This window comes from Pyxicephalus adspersus, chromosome Z, assembly GCF_032062135.1.
Source record: "Pyxicephalus adspersus chromosome Z, UCB_Pads_2.0, whole genome shotgun sequence".
Lineage (NCBI taxonomy): Eukaryota > Metazoa > Chordata > Amphibia > Anura > Pyxicephalidae > Pyxicephalus > Pyxicephalus adspersus.
Window position 1 is genome coordinate 79,857,541 of NC_092871.1, and position 14,571 is coordinate 79,872,111.

At 39.5% G+C, this 14,571-nt stretch overlaps 1 protein-coding gene across 5 annotated transcripts in view; it reads right to left on the reverse strand.

The window, feature by feature from the left end:
- HUWE1 (HECT, UBA and WWE domain containing E3 ubiquitin protein ligase 1) overlaps nt 1-12,340 on the reverse strand; it is an 87,110-nt gene extending 74,770 nt beyond the window's left edge. For all 5 annotated transcript variants that reach the window (XM_072429806.1, XM_072429807.1, XM_072429804.1 and 2 more), the window contains exon 1: nt 12,181-12,340. The gene's annotated coding sequence lies outside the window, so the exon portion shown is untranslated. The remainder of the gene's footprint in view (nt 1-12,180) is intronic.
- Between the last annotated feature and the right edge of the window lie 2,231 nt (nt 12,341-14,571).

Here is a 14,571-nt window from a genome sequence, read left to right on the forward strand (position 1 = left end):
CTCTTGTTTTGTCATATTCATTCCTCGGTGTAAATTTGAGAACGGTACAGACCACTAATATCAGCAGTGGTCAGTATGTTCCAGAACATATGACAGTCTGCTAAGGCGAATACAGGTCACAGAGGCCTTGTGCAACCTGGAGAGGGCCATGACACAGCAGTAATGCTTGTTATAGAACTACGGAGGCCACACCTAAACAAAAAAATGTAAAAAAAGAAGGGAGGACCTTCAAAACTACAGCTTAGGAAGCATCTAGCCTAATTTCAGTACAACGTACACCATAACAAAAGGGAAAGCAAAATAAACATTTAAGAGGCAATTGTTTAAAAATCCACTAGAATGTTAAACGGCCCTAAACATGAAATGGCTTCAAAGTTTTACCAAGCATTTTCTTTTCATTTTGGATGGAGTAGGGAAAAAATAAACACCTGTTACTTTTAACCCAATTGAGATTTTTTTTTCTTTTCACCTCCTGTTCTGTACATACAACAGGAAATAAGAGAAATCTCTACAAAGTGTCCCTGTTGGACGTCCTGTTCTGAGGGCAATTAAAGTTGTTTTTTCCTTTCAGTTTTAGAGATAATGATCAGCACAAATCCAGAGGGTATTTTCCCAACACAGATAAAACAAAAAACTGACAAGGTTGGCTTTAACTATCATTTAAAAAAAAGTTTTACAGGTTAATAAGTAAGTTTCAAGAATCGAGCTGAGTCAGGAAGGCCACTGGAAACATCAGAAAAAAAAAATCCAAAGCTCACATTTAAACAGCTCAACGCTCTAATCTGTTGTGTTAAGTAGAATTTGGCAGGTCAAGAGTATTAAATTAAAGGTAAACGTAAAAAAAGAACAAAATGTGAGTAGGTAAGTAATTTATTGCTAAAGGAACAAGTGATATCCCGCTTGCAAGAAAATAAACTTACCTTTACAATTATATTTTATTTTCACTCACCTGTTCTCACTCCGACGTAGTCAACTTCTTTTCTAAGTTTCAGATCTTTGTCCATTTGAAGAAAACTTGGGATTTTACATTTATTTTTTAACAGTTATGTACTGGAGGCATTTTGGGACATAATTTGGTCCTCCCACGCTTTTTTTTTTTCAAAGGTTTAAAAAAATTTAAAATTGCATAAAGCTCTAAGCAGCTCCCTAGTTGACGTAGGTCAAGACAATTTTTTCCCCCTAGTTTTGAATAAAATGGGAAAAGGTTAGACCTTTCACCAGGATTCAGACAGGCGTCCTCCAACTTAAACCTTGTACAAAACCATCGGATAAAGCTTTATAAACAAGTTTTCTAGCAAGGACAGCCTTTTCAACTTTTCCAGCAGCACAGATCACCGTCCCTTTAACAAGCTTTTAGCAGATTTTTAACAAGTAACAGGTACAAATACATGTATTCCTGTTTTTCAAATGGTAGCTTAAGATGAACTTTAACAGCTATTTTAATATAACTCATAATAGTCTTGAAAGCAAAATAGGAGCTTTATTTCAATATACTGGTCCTTTCCTTCCTCTTCAGCACACAAGACTTCATGAAAGGAAAAAATAAAATCTCTGTAACCTCATTGCAGCTGGCAATTGCTACTTTTTTTTTTGTTTTATAAATATGCTTTTCTGTCAATCAAGGGGTGAGCAAAGGTTCGAGTTTCTAAGTGTATTAGCCGTTTTCCCAATACAAGGAAACAAAATCGCTGTTTAAGACAATTTGCACTCAAAACAGACATTCTCCTCCCAGTGCTGTCAAAAGTACTTACATGAAAAGCGATTTATCCCTTCAGCTAAACCCAAGCACTAAAGAACATGAGTGTAGATTAAGTAAGCAGCATATAAGGAGTGGCGGAAGAAGGCGTTTGTGAAGAAATGTGTGTTAAACTCAAGATGTAAAATTTTAAAAAAAAAATATTTGGAATATTATTTGGATTCACTAGCAGTGACAATGGCAATATTATTCAGAGCTATATGCCCACTAATCTTGCCAAGTTCTGTTTTATCAACACCTACAACTAAAGGATGCTGCCAAAGGGTAGATCAAGCAGATCTAGGAAATTTAAAGGACTTAAGCTACGTACACACATCCAATGGTTTTCGTCCGATAATCGTCTCAGGGCCTTCATTTGGCGAGAATCTGGCGTGTGTACAGCGCCAATCGTCCGAAGGTCCTGGCGGATCCAGGGAAGATGGACGACTAACGATCCTAATGCAAGGGAAGGGGGAGAGCGCGCAGCAGGGTGCCTCTCTGTCGCTCTCCCCCTCCCCTCTCCATAGAGCAGAATGTTGCTGTATGTACAGCACTCGTTCCTTCATCGTGCAGCGATAGTCGTTGGAAAGGATGGTGAAAGATCCTTTACAATAACTATTTTGCACGTGTGTATGCGGCTTAAGGCTATGTACACACGTCAGATGACTCTAGTCTGATAATCGCCTCAGGGCTGATATCGGAAAAGAATCTGGCGTGAATACAGTGCTTGTCGTCAGTCCTGGCAGATCCAGATGACTATATGAAAGGGAAGGGGAAAGCGCGCAGCGTGGTGCAGCTCTGTGTTTCTCCCCCTTTCCCATAGAGCGGAACATTGCTGGTTCATGCATTGTGCAGTTTTTGTCATTGGATCGTGAAATTATTGCACATGTGAACCCAGCCTAATAAAGGACGCCAAGTGGATCGATATACTCAAAAATATCCCTAGAGGATCGCTTAAGCAATGTCAAAGTTTGTCGTAAAACTCTAAATAATCCTTGCTGCCCATTACATACCTGTGTGTTATTAAATGTCACTTACTCTTTGCTTAGATGTAAAAAGGATCCCAGAGACCTAACACACCTTAACTTTTGTCAACTTGCAACTTTTCATATGCCAGAATCCACTCTGAGCACTATCTTTGTCAAAGAGCAATATATTTTAAAGAAAGACCTAACATCTACCTTTTTTTGTTAAGTGCATGCAAATATCTGAAGTGTTACACTAACAGTTATGTATTACCTTTTAAAGATTATAGTACTGCCTCTCAATGCTTGTGTATGCTCTTTTCTTAAAAAATCCAAGTCATCTTTGTATAGGTGTCCCGGTCTACTTCCTGGACTGAGATGCTGGCTTAGACATAAGAGTCCTACAAATCCTGATTAGAGTACCATTACTTATATAAGAACTGCATTTTACTGAAAAGTATGGCTTTAAATATAACTGTTGCTTTATATTGGGACAAGACTACTGATCATCTCAATGTAACCAATTCTTTTTTGAGAACACACCCATGTAATGTATAAGGGATCAGCACATTTCTCTTCCAAATGTGGCTGGAAAAATCAGGAAAGACTTTTTAAAAAATGTAATACAAACAGAGGTTCACTTAAGGGGTGTGGGGAGGTTTAGACTAAAATTCACCTATATATAAGGTTTTTAGTATACGGTCAACTCTTATTTAACCACCTTGGCGGTTCATTTCTGTCTGAATTTATATGTCTAAAAGCGATACATTGTCTTTCATGTTAGGCCTGTAATTCTTAGGAATAACTCACCGAAATGTCCAATATTTAATAAATTTAATAATAAACTTTAAATAAAATCTGTTAAAACAAGGGTGCATAAAAAATCAAAAATACTGAAACCTGTAAAGAAACTGTACAGTGAGATATATATATATATTTACTTTGAATTGGATTCAGTACAGTTTTTTTTTTTTTTTTTTACCTACCCCGAGTGTGGGCTACTGCTTTTAGCAGGTTTTTCCCCCCCACCCGTGCTACACTCGGACATACCGCTCAGGAGGTTAAGTATACATTAATAAATTAACTACTTGTCACTTTGCTAAAAAAAGACATTGTTTAAAGTCTAAAAAAAAAGCACAAATAAAAAAATTATGAAAGCGACCCTACAGGTGTGTCCAAAACTAAAATAAAGGCCATACATAAGCAACTTCCTTATTTATGGTCTTAACTTTATCCCTATCTCAGGGGGTTTACCAGGCTTCAAGTAACAGAGAAATAAAGCATGTGCTCATTCCTAAGCCGTGTGGATTCATTCAGTGTATGAGCTGATTAACGAAATGCCAAAGTTCTTGAACCTGGCAAAAAAAAAAAATCTCATTGTGAGCCTGAGCTCCGATCCCCTTTCATAACTATATTCTAAGATGCATGTATGACTAACACAAAACACAGGCAGAGCGTTCTAACATAGATGTAAAGGAGATTCAGTGCTACGCTGAAGTTAAGGTTCTGATTACAAGCAAACACCACAAGTCTGCAATTGTTACAAATATCCAGAAAAACATTTTGTGCCTGCCCTTAGATTCCATTTCACTTTGGTCTTGGTGCTAAGTCCTGCTAACATTTACCATACAACAACTGCCTCAATGGCTATGGGAGTATGAACTGGTTAGATTTGTGCCACCAAATCAGGAAAAGAAAAACAGTTTGTACCAAAGTGAAACTAAATCATAAGGGGGCACAGAAAAGGCATTTCTGACTAATACATCTAATAAGAGGATAAATAATTCTGTCTGCTTTTAGGCAGAACATTTACCATATATACTTGAATATAAACCCAAGCTACTCACTTTTACTTGGGGGGAAAAAAAACAGGAAAACTACATGGACTCTAGTATAATACTAGGCCACAAAATGTAGCTGTCAAAGAAGCAATCAAAAAAATTCAAACAAAATACACGAGAACACAGTGGCATCTAAGAGGTGTCACCTGTGTATATTCTGAGATATTTTTTTTAATCAGGGGTTCATAGTACATTTTTAAATTAGGGCTCACTATAAAGATTCTTAGATTTCCATCACCAATTCAAAAAATGATTTAACCACTAGGAACCAGATGAGCATGGTGGCATAGAAAGCTTTAGTACCAATACCCATTTTTATTGTGTTCCACAACTTCCACATGCAAATTTTTTGCTATCACTTTTGAATTTTGAAAGAAATTACTAATTTTTTAACCAATCTCTGATAAACCAGGGTAAACGGTCAATTTATAAAGGAGGTATAAGTAGAATATAATTATATCACAAGACAAGTCAATAAAATGGTCAGCTCACATGAATACCACAAAGGATATGGAACTTATATTATACATAACATGGTTGCCACCTCACATGGCTCCTTTTCCTGCTATTTAGACATTTCACACCACTCTACAACACAAATGTAAAGGGGCCATAAGCTACAGATATGTGTTTATGCTTGTGACTATTGCATTTGTTAGATACTTAACACGAAAATCAATAACAATGTGCATAGGATAAAATTTGATCTAATAAAAACTACAGTGAATTGAAAAAAAAAAAAAAAAAAAACATTCCTTACTAAAAAATAATGAACAGCAAATACTACTATGTTATGCTTTAGTCAACCAACCTTAAATTGAGTATTTCCAACTGCCGGAAGCTTGCCGACAGTTTTTCCAAATGCCGGAATGTGAACAAACTTTTTTGTATTATTAGATGAAGAGAACAGCTAACTGGCAAAAGCAGTACTAACTGGAAAGTAACTACAGAATTGTTTAAGTTCTATGCTCTGTGGTCCCTTTTTTTAACCAAGGCAAATTTGTGAAAGACTACTTATTCCTTTTTCAATGTCTTTTATAAGGGCAGACTTTGAATATCTGGCACATTGACATGCTTGTTACTGTGTTTTTATTTTTAGGAGTGGGGGTCAGTAAGAAGACTTGCTCTTACATTGCTGGCAGGGGAAGGCTGCCACCTGGGGGGGTTCAGGGCAGATTTGCAGCAAATGTATTTGTAGAAAATGGCAGTTTTACATCATCTGGATAAAATTATATGAATACTAAACTAATTAACAAACTCATACACAGTTGGAATTAGTCATCAATTAGAATCATTAGTCAAACTTTTTTTTTTTAAACACATGCAGACATGTAGAATTCAAAGAACTAGTTTAAACATATTACAACAAATGAAAACACTTTTTGTACTGTAAAATCTGGATTAAAATTATGTATGAAAGTCAGATTACATAACAGCTCAACTAGGCTTCACACTAGCAAAAGATAACCACAGGGTTTGTCATATTTCAAAGTAGCACTTTATTAAGACTTTTCTGTGAAATAGGACATTTTGCCATCATTTTTACTCTGAGTAACTATCTTAATTCCACATTTTCTCTAAAGCCTAGAAATATCCTAGTTGCATCTTCTTATCAGTATGAGCTCCTGCTGTACTTCCAGGGCTGCAAGCCTTTCAGTTTTCATGCACCCAGCACAGATCTGTATCTCTACTTCTCTCCATTTTCCTGGCTATTCATAAAACACATAGCCACATGCTTCTAATATGAATAGCCAGGAGGAGGAGATGGAGACATGACCGTGTAGCTGGAAACATGAAATCTGCATAACTAGTAGCACAGAATCACTCAAGAATCTGTACCAATCCAGGGATGTAACCAACAAAGGTTAGCATTCGAAAAATGATAGAATAAAAAGAGTGCTTCTACGGAACAACAAATAAAAACGCATTTTATAATTATCATCAGAGGTTTTTTGTTTGCAACCTAAAAAACTAATCTTGCAATACCTGAACCAGGCAGGGTCCTTTGCCAAGTAACCGTCACAAATTTATACTTCTGATTGACATCCCCACTTCCAAGGACAGACTTATTTAAAAATATTGGTGTATCACTGAAAACAGGCTTCTTTAAAGCTTGTATAACACCCATGAACATGTCAGTTCTGTCAAGTTCTAGGTTTTCACACTTAAAGTTAGGTATTCAAAGCTTTTTTTTTTTTGTTTACTATTCAGATAAATTAGGAAATACGAAAACTGTTAAGGCATTTCATTCCAGGATCCCTCTGTGGAGGTTCTTACTACTCTTTGCTCTGGAAAGAACGGTCAACTGAACAAAAACGGATGGGAAAAATAAAATTGTTCAGTGTGTTAGAATACAAACGGGGAATGCTGTTTAATGGAGGTTTTGTAAGAAATGTATAAATCCATCAGGGTTTCTTCATAAAGTTACAAGGGGTTCCTTGTGCCAGGGAACCGTATATCTAGCTTCTTCGGGCAACAACTCCATACATAATAAATAGGTGGGGCAGTGAGCAGTACTAGTAGCGGCTGGTGCTAGTACGGCTCATTGTCACCAGCTGTCAAATATGCAGACGCTGGTTCGTTATGAACCATTGTGAGTGAGCTGCACAGGATAACTCAATCCTGAAGCAGGTCTGAACCTGTCCCAAAATTGTTGTCACCTCAAAAGTGTTTACATGAGAAAATATCACCCCTTTTTTGTTCAAGATTTGTTCCCTTAGCTTTCAGTCCCAATAGCAATGGTCTGGACAAATGGGGAGGGGGAATCTCCTCTGCTAAATACAGACAGAAAAAAGTAAATAATTCATAAGTAATTCATCTCTCTAAAGAACTAAAAAAAAAAAATTGTAAAAATATAAGTGAGAGGAATAATCCCAAAACCATTACTTAAAATTAACGTTAAACTGACTTTTAAAGCCACAATGTTTTTAAGAATTTTAAAAGCAATGCCTCTATAAGATTGTCACCTTACGGGCAAATAGGGCTTGACACTTTTTATATTCATTATATCCATTGACTCAGAACAATCATTTAGGGAAATTATAACAAGTAACAAGTGTGTGTGTATATGTATATATATATATATATATGCGCTAAAATTGTATTTCCTAACGATGAACTAGCTAAAATTTTTCAACAGAAATGACGTGACATAAAAATGCAACTACTTTTGTTTTCTATTGCAGGTTCTCTGACTTTGGAAAACATGTTTTGTAGGTTTATGTAAGCTTTTGAAAATTTTACATAACCCATGTCTTGCATTGAACCCTTAGTATGAAAACACACAAAGCAGCTAGCATACGGGTAAAAGCTTATCTCCCAGACTCTAGTGGCCAGCACTTACCCACCCTGAGCTTTTTTGGTGCAATTAAGCAGAGGAAGCACACATTTGAATGAGCAGAGAAGCTGATCGATCTGCTACTCCTTTATTGTCCAGTCACAGGCTAGGGAAAGGAATGGCATACAAGCACAAGCCTGGCTCTGCAAGTCGTTACTGTTCACAATTGGAAGGAAACCATTGAAAACACTCCCCCCTCCCTAATTCTATAGCAATCCCAACCAATAAATTTTATTATTACAGTATTTATATAGCGCTTTCCTGTTACACAGCGCCGTACAAAGTCAATAGTCATGTCACTAGCTGTCCTACAAAGGGGCTCACAGTCTAAGGCGAATTTTGGGGGGACACCAATTAACTTAACTGCATGAGGGAGGAAACCTGAGTACCCAGAGGAAAGCCACGCAAACATAGGGGGGAAAATGCAAACTTCATGCAGATAGTCTTGGCTGGGACTCCCTGGGACTTAGCGCTGCAAAGGCAAGAGCACTTACCTCTGAGCCACCGTGCTGCCCAATATGTCAATGTAGCTGGATAGTTTGGTGTACATGAAATATGCGATGAGAATGTATATAGTATATTAAAGGAGCAATCAATTAAAGGTGTTACCTGTAATACCCAGGTTTTAGTTACTAAAACACAATATTTTTCACCATGAGAGTCCTTTAGTTTTTTTTCAGAATTTTAAAGCTTTCCTTTCAATACACTGACTCCCAAACTAAAAGTGAGCACAACCGTGTCAAACCGAGCTCTCTGGTTAAGAGGATGTAAACATCATGGACACATATTCATTATTTGCATTCGTCGGTGGGGGTAAAGTGCAGCACCTGTTAGCCTTCATGTACCTTCTGAAATTCAAGCATAAAGCAGATTAGTTTTTGTATAGGGTGACACAAGTATAAAAACTTTTATTTGTTATTTGTACCCAATAAGAAAAACTCCCTTTCCAGTCTTGTCCTGCAGACAACAGGAAGTGAGAAGAAATCTTTTGGAACCAAAGAAGGTTTCCTATTAGATATTTATCACTGGAGCAGGTATCTCAATTGGAAAATGTTCTTTTTATTGTTATTCAGGTGGCAAACATTTTAAATGTCAATTCACTTTTAGCATCAATGACAGTCACAAAAAGAAAGGGAATCTTTTTAATGGGACACACACAGCAATAAAAACCTAACTGTTTTAAACCAATAGCAAAACAAACAACAGTTTGACCTTTTGTATCCTGTATACTGGGAAGAATTAGAAGCTTACATTATTTTATTATTATTATCAATATACCAACAAGGTAGATTTATATCTCCATGTGTAGGACAGAGTACTAAAATCCTAAAGTTATCTACAGTACAGGAAGTTTGTGTAATTTCCCAACTTTAGAGGTTTCTTGTCAAGTCTCTAGAACAGGATGTAATATGAATTTTCCCTGATAGGACAGAGACAGAAAAAAATAGATCTGTGGCTCCCACTGAGGAGATTTCCATGACATAAATCATGAAGGCAACATAAAGTGAATGAAAAGTTCTCTATAATAGGAGGAAATTACCTGATGGACTAAGGTCAATGGAAAAGGTGAATGCATCAAAATATTTTCCCTCCATTCATGATCTGGTGACAAATCTAACACTTTGGGGTCTATTTATAAAGCAGTGAATCTGACATTTTCACAGTGAATATAACAGAACCTAAACTCAAAGTTCAGTTGGGCGGTTTTTGACATGGGGGTGGAGCTGTGATTCATCGCTGTCAACCAGTTCTCAACAACCCCAAAGCCCTGGTATTCATCAAAGCAAATTGCTGAATGTTCCCAGACTCTTAGCAATGGGCCCCTTGGGACTAACGCCCATCTAAACCTCACTACTCAAAACTTTATTTACTATACCTGCAAACAAAAGCTTTCTTTTAATTTTTTATGGAAAATATAATTGCATAAAGCTTTCATTCTACTAGCAGAGGTGTCGAAGTGCTGGCATTGACCAAACACTTCATTGGAAAGCAAATGACTGTTACCAAGACTCAGCAGCAAGCCATGGGCATCACAATGGCTCAGTGGTTAGCACTCTTTGCAGTGCTAGGTCCCAGGTTTGAATCCCGGCCGGGACACTATCTGCATGGAGTTTGCAGGTTCTCCCTGTGTCTGCGTGGGTTTCCTCCGGTTTCCTCCCACATCCCAAAAACATGCAGTTGCATAATAATGGCAAATGACTATGGTGGGGACATTAGATTGTGTGCTCCATTGAGGGACAGCTAGTGACATGACTATGGACTTTGTACAGGGCTGTGTAATATGTTGGCGCTATATACTTTTTAATAAAAATAATATTGTCATAGAAAAAAAACTAATAGGCTCACCTGCTAGGAGAGAAATTAATATCTCAATTTCTAACATACTGATTGGAAGGTCAGTGACTTACAACTTGGCCTTTGCAGCACTTGGGGTCACAAGTTCAAATCTTGGCCATGACTGTCTGCATGGAGTTTGTATGGGTTTCCTCCCACACACCATAACTAGCTTCTTTCTAAAAAGTGGCGTGAAAGTGTCAATGACATAGGACTGGCTTTGGAGTTTGTCCAGTGCTGTGTGATATACGTTGGCGCTATTCAAATACAAAATATTCCTAACAAACCTAGAGCCACAATTCCTGGTATTGAATATCACAACCCATATATCCAAAATGCACAACACTTGGTGAGCTGTTTTATTATGGGGGGGTACCAGTAGAACATCAGCTATCATCACATTGAAACCTATAGGAAAAAAAGAGGATCAACATTCTACATATCATGGTATCACTTGAAATTGTACAGACAAAACTTTTTTATTCCATTTCGGTTGTTTTCTTGCAACTGGACACTGAAATGTTTATTGTTGACCCCAGTGACAAGCACAAAGAGGAACTTCTAAAGTTTAGACTTGACATTATAACAACAGTGTTCTTCCCAGCCTCTTACAGCTGGGCGCACCACCCGGCATTTTCCAGTAACCACTTGGTTGTGTCTGGGGGGTCACTGTGAAGAGTCTGGGGGGGAGGGGCCACTAGGGAGTGTCAGATGGGGGAGGGGCCACTAGGGAGTGTCAGATGGGGGAGGGGCCACTAGGGAGTGTCAGATGGGGGAGGGGCCACTAGGGAGTCTGGGTCTGGTGACAATACAGGGGCCACCACCTGCCTACAGCTTCTTGGAGTGTCAGAGGGGGGAGGGGCCACTAGGGAGTGTCAGAGGGGGGAGGGGCCACTAGGGAGTGTCAGAGGGGGGAGGGGCCACTAGGGAGTCTGGGTCTGGTGACAATACAGGGGCCACCACCTGCCTACAGCTTCTTCCTACCCAGCTTAAAAAAAATTGCTGGGTTGAACACTGAACAAGACAGGAAAGAAAGAACAGACAAAAGACTTATTGATAACCCAATAGGTAATCCCCTTCCCTTCAATAACTTTTCTCATTTCTACAAAACAGGAAATGAACATAAATCTCCCCTGCAAAATAAAACATCAAAAAATCATTAGGGGTTTTAATCCCTTCCTTATTTAAAGAAATACCAATTTATGTATAGCTAAAACATTTTGTACCAGACAGATAGAAGGATTTATTAAACACAGATGTAGGTTTAAGTCTTGGCTTGTTTTTCATCACCAAAAATCTACATGGACCCCCAAGAAAGCATTTTGTTGCCCCCCAAAGTGGTGTTAACTTCCCAGTCTGGTATGGGGGGTTTTATGAAAGGTGTGAAATATTTCAGCAAATATTTATAGGATGTAGTGAATAAAACATGAAAACATTGTAAGACGCAGAAGAGAGAACATTCCTACACAATGGCCTGCACAGAACACTGCCAAGGGCTGAGCGGGGCCGGGGTCACGTGACCACCTCGCCTGCTTCCCAGAGCCGGCAGAAAAAAAGAAAAAAAAAAAAAAAAAAAAGCTGGGTCATGGTCACCCTAGCTTCCGCGGCAATACCGGCCCGAACACCGGAATAGATGGTGACAGGCGGAATCATATAGAATGAAGGGGGGTATGGCTGGCTTTAGCCATGTCTAAAGGGGGGGAAAATAAGCATAGGCCTAGCGGGAGTGTGAGCTGACGGGAAAATGCGGAAGGAGCGGCCGGACACTGACGGGAATGGAGAGGCAAGGTAGGCCGCAGAGCCTATGTAGAGTGTGAGGCGCAGGTGAGCAGGCCGCCACTGGGGTGACAGGAGAAGGAGGAGACCGCCACTGGATGTGAGGCGCCACCGTGTGTCAGCCACCTCGGCCTACCGCTCTATCCCCTCATAAACCCCCTCCGCCGCCTCCCGGCCTTTAACCCTGTTTACCTGGTCGGGTCACCAAAACTCAGCTCCGAACTCCAGCCGCCTCCGCCATCTTAACACAGCCCAAAACCCCTACTGACTGCTGGACCCGTGAGCGCAAGAGCCGCGGCGCCCCAAACTCGCGAGACTCCTTCTTGTGAGACCTCCCTTATGCCTGAACAGTCAGTGCCGACATAATCTCGCGAGATTTTATCATTTTTTCTAACATTGTATATGAGTAACGTCTTTTCTCTCGCGAGATTTGGCGACTGCGGTTTTTCCCGCCCCTTTTCCTCTGACAAGCATCGCGAGAACGTCAATCCTCCATCTCCAGAAGCAGATTCTCCGGATGGAGGCCGGCGGCGCGTCGCAGCAAATCTCGTGTGCTCTGCACCAAGTCTCGCGAGGTTACAAGTCTGTCAGAGGAATTGCTTTATCATGAGCCGTAGGTGTCATGTCTTCCTCAAGCGAACCTGTCACTGGAAATGTATATCACAGAGGCAAATTATTACAATGGAATGCCATATAGCATTATAAGGTGGCATGGCATGCTGCAATTATCACATAAGTGAAAAAAAGTCATTTCATTTTTTGAAAAAAAATAAATGTCCGTTACTATCATGCTATCTTAGAGAGAGCTCTTTCTTTTTTTACATCCAACGCATGTTAGGGCCAACAACCCCGCAGTCGCCTTCATCAGAGCTTTTGATTATAAGGAGGGAAACGTGTGTGGCTTACCACAAGAATCACATTGACTAGCAAGAAAAACCTGTAAGCTTTATTCATTAGTATCTTGTATTTATATAGCGCCAACATAATATGCAGTCATGTACAATGTCCATAGTCATGTGACTGCAGAGGAGCTCACAATTTAATGTCCCCGTCATATGTCAAAAACACAGGCAAACGAAGGACACTTTTCGGGAGAAGCCATCTAACCTCCCTGCGTGTTGCCGTAGGTAAAAAAGGGTAAACAGACAGAATGAAAATTTCCTGGGGCCCCTAAAACTCCTGCATTGCAAATGTGGAGTTGTTTTGATTGGGGTTCAGTACGGAATTACCCCTTGTCCCCCCAGATGGCAGACCTGTCCACAGGAAACCCCCACAAACTCAGGGAGAACATACAAACTCCATGCAATTGGAGTTCTGGCCGAAATTCTAACCTGAGACCCTACTGATGCAAAGGCAAGAGTGCTGGCTATTGAGCTTCCTATGAATACACTAAAGCAGGGGTCGGCAAACACCGGCCTTTAGGCCAGATACGGCCTAGCCGGTAGTTTGTTCCGGCCTAACGCCCCCTGGCGGGCGGATCAGCCAGGGGGCATTAGGAACCACTGGAGCTCCGGTGACGCCCCCTTGCAATGGCTCCCCTATTTACCGCGTCCGGCGTTGATATTTCCGATGTTTCTCGACTTTTTTAATGTGGGGGAACCCTATTAAATAATTTTTAGGGAACCCTTGCTTTAGGTACTATATCCACAGATCACAGTACAGATAGTTTCCAAGTTAAGGACATCCAACATACAGACGCCTCCTAGATATGAACAGGGCTTCCCTGCTCGCTTGTGCAGAAAGCTAAAGGGGGGCGGTTTTCATGACTTGCAAAATAAATATTTTGCTAAACACAGTGAGGTTGTGGATGATCTTAGAGTGAGCTCTTTCTTTTTCTAAATGTAAATTTTTAATAAAGTTTTTAACATATACAGGTATACAACAAAGCAGGATCACAAAAAAATAAGCAAATAAAACATATATTAAACAATAAGAGAAAGGTAGGCGCAAAATACAGAATTATGTCAAAACATGAAAACAGACAATAATAAACGCTTTTGCAAAAATAAAATTAAAAAAAAAAAAGGAAGAAAGGAAAAAGAAGAAAAGACGAGAACAGAAAGAAGTCCAAGATCTCATTATGGAAACAAGTGTAATTAAGGTTCAGATGAGAACTATACAATACCACTAGCAGTTGCTTGATCCCATGGGGCCCAAATTTCTTCAAATTTCTCCAGTTTGTTATTGAGCCTAGCATATAAATGTTCCATCAGCCGAATATCCCTTACACGTGTCCTCAATTCCACAACAGAGGGTGGAGTGGGTGATTCCCAATGTACCGAGATGAGGCATCGGGCCGCCATAAGAATATGCGCCAAAAGAACCTTCCTCGGTTTAGAAAGTTCGGTAATGGGGACATTCAGAAAAATGGGTCACCGGATCTAAACTAATAGAGGTTTCCAGTATTTAATGAGCAAAGCATTCACCCCACTTCAGTAAGGCATTATCTTAGAACAGTTCCAAAAAATATGAAACAGGGTGCCCACTTGAGAATCACACCTCCAGCAACTATTACTGCAAGACTGATATATGGAGTGAAGCCCGTCAGGGGTATAGTACAAATGCAAAATAATTTTACATCCA